We start from the raw sequence: 10629 nt of genomic DNA on the forward strand, positions 1-10629 counted from the left end.
TAGAAAAGATCCCCATGTCTTTCTCAGTGCTGTACATCAGCAGTATCATGACCTAGATCCACTCACATACTATTTCATTACTTAGGGAAATACACTTTGTTTGACCTTTTCTGTGGACTTGTACCTTTTTAACTCATATACACAGTTTCTCTCCAGTGATAAAGAGAACCCATAAAGAAGTGGTTTTATTGTTCAACATTATACACTCTTGCATCATATCTGGTTGTCAAATACAGCACTGTTAGTTTCACATTCTTTTTCTTGTTGTTTATAAATACTCAGTTCTTCCATTCTTCCTTAAATTATCTTTGCCATATTTTTGGGTTCCTCTCTAATGAACAGAATACATTTTGACATGAATTAATTATATCTTCTATGAAAGCCTTTCTCCTAACTTAATTTGAAAATTATACTTTGAAAGTAGGCAGCTACTTACATATTCTTCGTTGATCTCCTCAACTTGCCTCAAACACTGGGCCCTTTACAGACTTTCTACAAACACTTCTCCCAATGCAGGAAATTTCCATCTTGGAAACTCACTGCTGAGTTAAGTCTATCATGTCATAACACCTTGGATGACTGATAAAATTGATAACATAGGCAATTACTCATCTGGACTGTGTGGGAAAAGACTCACTGAGGAACACATCTTGAAGAAGCAGTGGGGTCAAAAGAAGAGAAGGAAAGGCATGGCTGGTTGGCAGGAGCAAACGTGGAAGACGTGGGATGCATGAAGTAAAGAGGGAAGCAACAAAAGAAAAATCAATTATCTACTTCCCAGTTTTGACCCAAGGTTAAAATGGTATGGTCCGGTTATGTAGAAATGAGTGAATGAGTTAATAAAGCACATCTAAATAGTTAGAGACTGGATCTAGTGGGAGAGAGATCTTATCCTACAAATAGATATAACCTGCTTGAGCTGCGTGCCAGGTAAATTCAGGAAGAATGTCTGCTATGTACTATGGTCACCAATGATATGCAAGGACTAGAGACTGTCATTCCTTTATTTTCCTTTGACTTAGACAGAGTCACATGTAATCTGCTTCAAAGAAGCCATCACCTCTTGGAAACTCACAAGCTCTCTCACCATTGTATAGCCGAGAGTGTTATAACTAACCATGCACAATCACCCTAGCTCCCCCTTTACTGTGGCTAGGAGGCCCTATTTCTCATTACATTAGCTACAGAGTAACTAACTGAGTAAGCAAATTACAGGTCTGAAGTCAGGGATGTGTCCCTCTCACATCCCTGGCTTGGGTCACACACTAAAGTCAGCGTTTTTCACATATTTCATCAGCAATAGTAACAGATCTTTCCAGTGAGCTACTAATGCAATCATGTGTGTGACTGCCCCCAGTCAGGCTGAGCTAATTTAACATGAAGTAATCAGAGATAAGAAAAATTCACTGAAGTCATAAAATCATACACATCAGGGACTCTGCCCCTGAGGAAGGTGAAGTTTACTGGGAAGGGAAGGGAGTGGACCAAAACGATAAGAAAAGTGAACCAGAGAAACAAATGAAGATTTTATGAGAAGTTAAGATAAATAATAGAACAACTCTTTTTCTGGCATAAAAGAAATAAGAAGTCAATTAAGGACTCAGCAAGGTTTTGCCAAGAAAAGAAGGAAAGTTACTTGCCAAAGGAAAGCAACGTTACAGAAAAACAAATGGATGAATGCATTTTTTTTCCTATGTTCGCCAGGGAGAAAGGCGTGCTTAACCAAAGCTAAGTGCTTCCCTGAAGAAAGAAAATGAAATCGCTGGGCACAGATATTTCCAGAACGAAGGGAATCTGAAAGTCAGCTTGGAAATGTTAAAGTCGGGGCTTTCCAGGGCTAGAGAAGCGGCTCAGCGGTTCAAAGCATTAGATGATCTTCCAGAACACGCAAGTTCAGTTTCCCATACCCATGTCAGGTGACTCACAAAAGTCCGTCACTCCAGATCCAGGGAATCGGACATTTATCCCTGAATTACCTGAACTCATATGCAAATACCCATATACATACACACAAACCTATACATAATTAAAAATAATAAGAATGAATTTGAAAAGTAAGGGTTCTCTGGTGCTCTCAAGAGCCACAGTGAGAAATGAAGTACTTTGTCAAAGCCTTAGTTACAGAAGACCAGGGACTAGGGACCATGGACCAGGCATCCTCCCCAAGAGCAAACCTTTTTCATATCAGTAGAAGATCCCATTGATAAATCAGAGCATCAAAACCAGATATAAACTTCCTCAGTTGTCACAAGGTTCCAATATTTCTCTTTTCATCGTTGCTAATTCTAAAACTAGAGTCGGGTTGAGCACTTGCTTTAAAACCAAAAAGGAGTCAGTAAGAAAAATGCGAAGAGGAGTTAACACCAAAGGCTTGCACGCTCGACTCTCACACTCAGCTGGGCCACAACCAGGCATTTTCTGCCTATTCTGGCCCCATGAAACCTACATGTTCTTGTTCACTGATAAATGTGGAGAGAACTCATTCAATATTGGGAGTATATTAATCTTATATAACATAGAAATTTAATTTTCAAATGTTCTTTAAAAACTACTGCGGAGGAGAGCACAGGAGAGAGGATTCATGATTAAGAGCATTTGGTGTCCTTATAGAGGACTGAGGTTTGGTTCCCAGAGCCCACAAAGTGGTTTGTAGCCATCAGTAACTCCAGTTCCCAACAAATCCTATCCCTCTTCCAGACTCTGACAGCACCAAGCACACACACACACACACACACACACACACACACACACACACACAGTGTGCATGTGCACATATAGGCAGGACACTCAAATGCATAAAAATTTAAAAGTTGGATTTTTTTTTTTTAAAGAACTAGAAGAAAATAGATACAAATACTGGACCTCACCGAACTGAACCTCAGGGTCAGGGGAAGGATTGAAGCAAAAATTAATATTCTAATTTGAAAGTTCCTGGCGTCTTTTCCATCTTGGAAATAAAATATTCCAGGCTCTGCACCAGTACTGTAAAAGGCTACCTCGGTGCCTTTGACAATAAAATCTTGTGCAATGACAGTCTCTGTGAGGTCCTCTGTTCCTCGCTTTGCCCTTCCTCTTTCCCATCCAAATTCCCTAAAAAACATGGGTAGTTTCACTTAAACAAATATTTGTGTAGCAGGTTACTTGTATTAAAATCTTCTCACATACTCTATTAGTATGAAACACAACTACACTACTGGATTTAACTCAATTAAAATGTGAATAATTATCATATGCAGTTGAACACTAAAGTGCTTTAAACTTATTCCTTATGTATATGAACTTATTCCTTATGTATATAAACTTATTCCTTATGTATATGTATATCTCCTTCCAGTGTTAGGAAATGAATTATGTCGTCTCTCATATTTGTATGTTGAAGTTCTAAACTCACTTCTCGGAATGCAGCTATATTTGGAGATACAATTTTTAAAGAGATAAACACTAAAATATATGCATTGAGAAGCAGCTCTCACTGCCATGTGAGGAGCTTATATCTTCCTAAGAAGTTGGATCCATAGTAAGATGCAAAGAATAAGTATACACAGAGGGACAACTAAGTAAGGACTCAGTGACAAGGTCATATTGACAAAGGAGCAAGGCCTCAGGAGAAAGCTGCTGCTGCTGCTGCTGCTGCTGCTGCTGCTGCTGCTGCTGCTGTCTTAATCTTGCAGTTCTAACCTCCAGATGAATAGAAAAATACTTTTCTCAAAAAACAAACAAAAAAATCAGACTATGGTATCATGTTATAGTTGTCGTAGGAATTGTACCACAGATATACAACCTACTTATAGGAAATAGACATTTTTATCTAGCTTACCCATGCATGTGACCTAACATTTCAGAGTAGAAGATGAACATATGAAAATCATCCATACATCTTTAAAACAGCATATAGTAGCAGAGAGAAACGACAGAAATAGGCCATGAGTTCCATAGGGTAAAGCTGGGAAAGTAGGGACAACAATCAATGCTTTTTTATGATGACCCAGGGATGCCATCATACTTAAGGAACTCTCCCATTTGGTCCTTCCACAAGCCAGGCAGGTGGGTGTGATTATCTTCACACGTAAGAGCATGAGACACAGAGTTCAATGACCCCTTCAAGTGCTTCAAGTGCACACATCAGCTAATAGCAAGTATCCAGCGCCTCATCTTCAGCAACACAGGACTGTTGCCGGGAAGTGAACACTGAGGGCGTTTGCCATTGCTGCCTCCTCTCTCTCTCCTGTCCTTCCCTATGCATCCATCTTACTAGAAATCTGCACAGCTTATGGTCTATCTTCGGCAGAGCAGACATCAACTGACAGAGGAGAATCGGGTCTATAAATTAAACAGAGGTCTGAAACGAAGGTGAGAAATTCATTTCCTATTTTGTTAAATGGTGTCAAAAGATGACAATACCATTATTCACCAATTCCACTGCCAACAAGAGGAAATGTTGATTCTCAGCATTGAAGAAAGTGCCAGGAAATGGACAACTCCCCATCTTTCTGGTAAAAGGCAGCTGATGCTATATTTCTATGGAATAGTTTATTGACATATATCAAGAGTTTAAAACTTTAAAATTCAGTAAATCTTTTTACTTGAGGTTTTTTCAAAAACCTTGAAAAAATGGGGGATGTGGGCTAAGGTACACAGCAACAGAAGTCAATATAAATTAAATTTTATTTATTGTAATACATTCTATATAACATATATGGTAGTAACTAGTGAAGTCAAATATTTAGTTAAGGAGAACTAGAAAAAATGTGTTTTTGTCTATACCTAAGTTACTATGCAGTTATTTTAAATTATGTTACAAGAGAATATTTAGTACCATGGGAGGATCACGATACATTATACAGTGTGATTTCACTCTCATTGTGTTTTTAAAAACACATCTATATCAGGCATAGATTTGCTCTTTCCATACAGGTGCAAGAACTATCACATTTCTCCCTTTTTCTAATTTAGATAAAAGCTGGCTTAGAACCCTATCCTCCACGCCTGAAAGGAAGCTCCGTTTAAGGAACAGTTGGAACTCTCCCCCCACCTCCCCCACACACATATCTTTATTTAGATCATTCTAGTACCTGAATCTAATATGGCCTTGAAAAGAGAAAAAGTTGCCTGCCTTTTGGGCCCTAGTCACTGCTTCTACTGCAATAGAATAAAGCTTGCTATAATGCTGAAGGTTGCGGTTGTGGAATATGAGGTGAGGAGATTCCCTCATAGCAATGGCCTCCTCATAGGCTTGGCTTTTGCTTTTATCCTCCCAATAGTCTGGACTGGGATTTTTCCCTGGGATTTTTCCACTACTGCTCAACGAGATGGACAAGCGTACATCTCTGACCTCAGTGTACCTGCAATTGTTCTTCTGAACCTCTCAGGCACTCTTGCTCTCTTGTAAGACTACTCTACCTTTTATATTTAAGTTCTGGGTTATATTTCTGCTCCTCTTCCAGGACAACTATGCTTCTATTCCATGAGAAGCCAGTCTTCCAAATAAAGATGTTGGTTGGCTGTATTTTCCATGACCCCATAAACCCAAATAAACTGCCAGTTTCGATTCATCAGATTCAACTGATATATGTATCTACCCCCCCAACAGAGAGATGCACCCAACACAGCGATGACCTTAAACTCAAGAATTCCAACACAAAGGGTTTATTTGGTCTTTGGTTTGTTTTTCATTGACAAAAATATGCATGTGTGTGTTGAAACAGAAAGAGAGAAATGAGAGGAAGAAGTTCACAAGCACAATAGAAAATAGATTGATAGATGATAGATGATAGATAGGTAGATAGATAGATAGATAGATAGATAGATAGATAGATAGATAGATAGAAGATAGAAGATAGATAGATAGAAGATGGATAGATAGATATATGATAGATGATAGGTAGATAGATAGATAGATAGAAGATAGATAGAAGATAGATAGAAGATAGATAGATAGATAGATAGATAGATAAATAGATAGATAGAAGATAGACAGATAGGTAGATAGATAGATAGATAGATAGATAGATAGATAGATAGAAGATAGATAGATAGATAGATAGATAGATAGATAGATGATAGATGATAGATAGATAGCACATAAATAAGTGTATGTTTAAAATAATAAAATGAAAGGGTCCGTGACATGCTTTAGCAGATAAAGACACCTGCTTCCAACTCTGACGACCTGAGTTCAATCTGCAGAACTCACATGGTGGAAGAAATAAACTTCACTCAAGTTGTTCTCTGACCCACGCATGTCCACATTTTCCTTTACAAAATCTTTGTGATAAAGATTCTGTAACCCATGGCTCCCTCATAGATCTGTCTTGGATTTGTGACCAGAAATTCTCGGGGGACAGTGGGGAAGCCAAGTGAACAAGAGCAGATATAAACAGGGTCCAGCAGCACTGTCTTCACTGGGCTCCTCTGATGCCGGAATGCCTCGTGTTCATTACTAAATGCAAGGATTGGTCCACATACATGTATTTAAGAGAATCTTCCACACCCGCGGATCCCGGCCCGCAGCAGCTCTCTGCTCCCAGACCCGGTGAGAGAGAGACCCAACCGCCTGGTCAGGTGGGCACTCCTGAGGCTGCAGAGCGGAAGAGACCACCAACACTGCTCACCCCTGCCCACATCCCTGGCCCAAGAGGAAACTGTATAAGGCCTCTGGGCTCCTGTGGGGGAGCGGCAGGACCCCTGACAGAGACACCGCCAGACCCTGAAGGAAACAGACCGGATAAACAGTTCTCTGCACCCAAATCCCATGGGAGGGAGAGCTAAACCTTCAGAGAGGCAGACAAGCCTGGGAAACCAGAAGTGACTGCTCCCTGCACACACATCTCGGACGCCAGAGGAAAAAGCCAAAGACCATCTGGAACCCTGGTGCACTAAAGCTCCCGGAAGGGGCGGCACAGGTCTTCCTGGTTGCTGCCGCTGCAGAGAGCCCCTGGGCAGCACCCCACGAGCAAACCTGAGCCTCGGGACCACAGGTAAGACCAAATTTTCTGCTGCAAGAAAGCTGCCTGGTGAACTCAAGACACAGGCCCACAGGAACAGCTGAAGACCTGTAGAGAGGAAAAACTACACGCCCGAAAGCAGAACACTCTGTCCCCATAACTGACTGAAAGAGAGGAAAACAGGTCTACAGCACTCCTGACACACAGGCTTATAGGACAGTCTAGCCACTGTCAGAAACAGCAGAACAAAGTAACACTAGAGATAATCTGATGGCGAGAGGCAAGCTCAGGAACCCAAGCAACAGAAACCAAGACTACATGCCATCATCGGAGCCCAATTCTCCCACCAAAACAAACATGGAATATCCAAACACACCAGAAAAGCAAGATCTAGTTTCAAAATCATATTGGATCATGATGCTGGAGGACTTCAAGAAAGACATGAACACACTTAGGGAAGCACAGGAAAACATTAATAAACAAGTAAAAGCCTACAGAGAGGAATCGCAAAAATCCCTGAAAGAATTCCAGGAAAACACAATCAAACAGTTGAAGGAATTAAAAATGGAAATAGAAGCAATCAAGAAAGAACACATGGAAACAACCCTGGATATAGAAAACCAAAAGAAGAGACAAGGAGCTGTAGATACAAGCTTCACCAACAGAATACAAGAGATGGAAGAGAGAATCTCAGGAGCAGAAGATTCCATAGAAATCATTGACTCAACTGTCAAAGATAATGTAAAGCGGAAAAAGCTACTGGTCCAAAACATACAGGAAATCCAGGACTCAATGAGAAGATCAAACCTAAGGATAATAGGTATAGAAGAGAGTGAAGACTCCCAGCTCAAAGGACCAGTAAATATCTTCAACAAAATCATAGAAGAAAACTTCCCTAACCTAAAAAAAGAGATACCCATAGACATACAAGAAGCCTACAGAACTCCAAATAGATTGGACCAGAAAAGAAACACCTCCCGTCACATAATTGTCAAAACACCAAACGCACAAAATAAAGAAAGAATATTAAAAGCAGTAAGGGAAAAAGGTCAAGTAACATATAAAGGGAGACCTATCAGAATCACACCAGACTTCTCGCCAGAAACTATGAAGGCCAGAAGATCCTGGACTGATGTCATACAGACCCTAAGAGAACACAAATGCCAGCCCAGGTTACTGTATCCAGCAAAACTCTCAATTAACATTGATGGAGAAACCAAGATATTCCATGACAAAACCAAATTTACACAATATCTTTCTACAAATCCAGCACTACAAAGGATAATAAATGGTAAAGCCCAACATAAGGAGGCAAGCTATACCCTAGAAGAAGCAAGAAACTAATCGTCTTGGCAACAAAACAAAGAGAATGAAAGCACACAAACATAACCTCACATCCAAATATGAATATAACGGGAAGCAATAATCACTATTCCTTAATATCTCTCAATATAAATGGCCTCAACTCCCCAATAAAAAGACATAGATTAACAAACTGGATACGCAACGAGGACCCTGCATTCTGCTGCCTACAGGAAACACACCTCAGAGACAAAGACAGACACTACCTCAGAGTGAAAGGCTGGAAAACAACTTTCCAAGCAAATGGTCAGAAGAAGCAAGCTGGAGTAGCCATTCTAATATCAAATAAAATCAATTTCCAACTAAAAGTCATCAAAAAAGATAAGGAAGGACACTTCATATTCATCAAAGGAAAAATCAACCAAGATGAACTCTCAATCCTAAATATCTATGCCCCAAATACAAGGGCACCTACATACGTAAAAGAAACCTTACTAAAGCTCAAAACACACATTGCACCTCACACAATAATAGTGGGAGATTTCAACACCCCACTCTCATCAATGGACAGATCATGGAAACAGAAATTAAACAGTGATGTAGACAGACTAAGAGAAGTCATGAGCCAAATGGACTTAACGGATATTTATAGAACATTCTATCCTAAAGCAAAAGGATATACCTTCTTCTCAGCTCCTCATGGTACTTTCTCCAAAATTGACCATATAATTGGTCAAAAAACGGGCCTCAACAGGTACAGAAAGATAGAAATAATCCCATGCGTGCTATCGGACCACCACGGCCTAAAACTGGTCTTCAATAACAATAAGGGAAGAATGCCCACATATACATGGAAATTGAACAATGCTCTACTCAATGATAACCTGGTCAAGGAAGAAATAAAGAAAGAAATTAAAAACTTTTTAGAATTTAATGAAAATGAAGATACAACATACTCAAACTTATGGGACACAATGAAAGCTGTGCTAAGAGGAAAACTCATAGCGCTGAGTGCCTGCAGAAAGAAACAGGAAAGAGCATATGTCAGCAGCTTGACAGCACACCTAAAAGCTCTAGAACAAAAAGAAGCAAATACACCCAGGAGGAGTAGAAGGCAGGAAATAATCAAACTCAGAGCTGAAATCAACCAAGTAGAAACAAAAAGGACCATAGAAAGAATCAACAGAACCAAAAGTTGGTTCTTTGAGAAAATCAACAAGATAGATAAACCCTTAGCCAGACTAACGAGAGGACACAGAGAGTGTGTCCAAATTAAAAAAATCAGAAATGAAAAGGGAGACATAACTACAGATTCGGAGGAAATTCAAAAAATCATCAGATCTTACTATAAAAACCTATATTCAACAAAATTTGAAAATCTTCAGGAAATGGACAATTTCCTAGACAGATACCAGGTATCGAAGTTAAATCAGGAACAGATAAACCAGTTAAACAACCCCATAACTCCTAAGGAAATAGAAGCAGTCATTAAAGGTCTCCCAACCAAAAAGAGCCCAGGTCCAGACGGGTTTGTGCAGAATTCTATCAAACCTTCATAGAAGACCTCATACCAATATTATCCAAACTATTCCACAAAATTGAAACAGATGGAGCCCTACCGAATTCCTTCTACGAAGCCACAATTACTCTTATACCTAAACCACACAAAGACACAACAAAGAAAGAGAACTTCAGACCAATTTCCCTTATGAATATCGATGCAAAAATACTCAATAAAATTCTGGCAAACCGAATTCAAGAGCACATCAAAACAATCATCCACCATGATCAAGTAGGCTTCATCCCAGGCATGCAGGGATGGTTTAATATACGGAAAACCATCAACGTGATCCATTATATAAACAAACTGAAAGAACAGAACCACATGATCATTTCATTAGATGCTGAGAAAGCATTTGACAAAATTCAACACCCCTTCATGATAAAAGTCCTGGAAAGAATAGGAATTCAAGGCCCATACCTAAACATAGTAAAAGCCATATACAGCAAACCAGTTGCTAACATTAAACTAAATGGAGAGAAACTTGAAGCAATCCCACTAAAATCAGGGACTAGACAAGGCTGCCCACTCTCTCCCTACTTATTCAATATAGTTCTTGAAGTTCTAGCCAGAGCAATCAGACAACAAAAGGAGATCAAAGGGATACAGATCGGAAAAGAAGAGGTCAAAATATCACTATTTGCAGATGACATGATAGTATATCTAAGTGATCCCAAAAGTTCCACCAGAGAACTACTAAAGCTGATAAACAACTTCAGCAAAGTGGCTGGGTATAAAATTAACTCAAATAAATCAGTTGCCTTCCTCTATACAAAAGAGAAACAAGCCGAGAAAGAAATTAGGGAAACGACACCCTTCATA

Source organism: Rattus norvegicus, chromosome 7, assembly GCF_036323735.1.
Source record: "Rattus norvegicus strain BN/NHsdMcwi chromosome 7, GRCr8, whole genome shotgun sequence".
Lineage (NCBI taxonomy): Eukaryota > Metazoa > Chordata > Mammalia > Rodentia > Muridae > Rattus > Rattus norvegicus.